Below are 1,596 nucleotides of genomic sequence, written 5' to 3' on the forward strand. Positions count from 1 at the left end.
ATGAGTATAACAAGTTATACATGAATAGAAAATGTTTTCTTTTTTTTTTACGTTTGTCTTCTCCTAACTATTGTCTTTTAGAATGTTGATTGTATTAAAACTTTTTATCTGAAGTTTTTTTATTTCCTTTTTGGGTGTGTCATGAATGAAAATTCACTAACCAATTAGGGATGTTCACAAGGCTGTAGCAAATGAGGTGGATTTCGGGGACTCAAGCCCCCAAAAATGTTTCAAAGGTATGATCAGAAATGGTTTTTTCCAAATTAAAACTGCCATAAATGGAACTGCCCTTTCCAAATGGAACCTCCCACATGTTTCCCCTGCTTCAGCCTTGGTTGGTAATTATTTTTAAATCGGTGCCTAAATGGTCATTTAGTAAATTTCACAAACTGTTATATTTTCTAAATTTGCTCAATTTTATTTTAAATGTCTCCTAAATATTGCTAAGCTGAAAGTCAAGGATGATTGATGACTTATTATACCGAATAAGACTTGATAGACAAAATTTATTCTACTCATAAAAACTCAAACATTAAATCTCATATTGTACTTTCCTGACATGTGAGTTGAACAAATTTTCTTGGAATTTCTTGTGCATTAAGTCTTCCCCAACTGTCAATGTTTCAATACATGACTCAAACATTGAAAAAGTTTACACTATGGAGGACCTAACGTTCAGGAAATCCTTGGAAGAATCATTTTCCAAATCTAAATCTGTAGTTATGGAGTCCTCCTTTTAATGCGTTTCTATTGCTGAGACTTTATTTTTCTCCCACACACAAACACATCCTAAAGATATGACTGCTTGAAGACTAGAGTATTTCTTCATCTGTGAAAGTCAAGTGAAGGCTATATGATGTGATACAAACTTGTGTAGAAACACATATTAGTAATTTTCCTCTTGACTGCTGGAAACCAAATAGGGAACTTTATTTTTTACCCACTCCAAAATTATAGTGGAATTGATCCTGAAACTGGTGTGACAGATATTATTTTACTAAATATATTAATAATAAATTGAAAATGAAATTTTATTCATATTTTCACAGTATAAAGCAAGATTAGAAGAGGCGATGCTGTCTCGTCAACTAGGAAACCCATCTCTTAACTCATCACAATATGCCGTTGGCAGCGTGAATAAGAGGAGCAAAACAGGCATGATGATCATTTATTAATACAAGCACTCAGTGATGTTAAATATAAAAATTAAATATTGAGATTTTTTAATCATCTCTCATAACCTATGGCCAAGTCTAATGCATAGCATTTCATCTAGTGATGAGCTGCCACTAATTACATCCAAATTTTACAAGCATCTTCAAGAGGCATGCATTGCTAAATGATTCTTATGCTCCTTCAAGCTGGAACACAGTATCAGATAATGCATTTAATGTCAAGGCACGTAATCAAACATTTTCAATTCAAGCTGTGGACAAAGCAATTTTGTCGAATTAAGAGAATTTTAGTCTACGCACTCCCCGTGGCTTGAGGGATAGTTTAAGAAAGATTGATAAGGCTGTGCAATCCAAAAAAACCAACGATCTTTCAGAAGAATGGGTGTATGGTCATTAGTTGTATGTAACTCCTCAAGCTAGC

Source organism: Ischnura elegans, chromosome 9, assembly GCF_921293095.1.
Source record: "Ischnura elegans chromosome 9, ioIscEleg1.1, whole genome shotgun sequence".
Taxonomy (NCBI): Eukaryota; Metazoa; Arthropoda; class Insecta; order Odonata; family Coenagrionidae; genus Ischnura; species Ischnura elegans.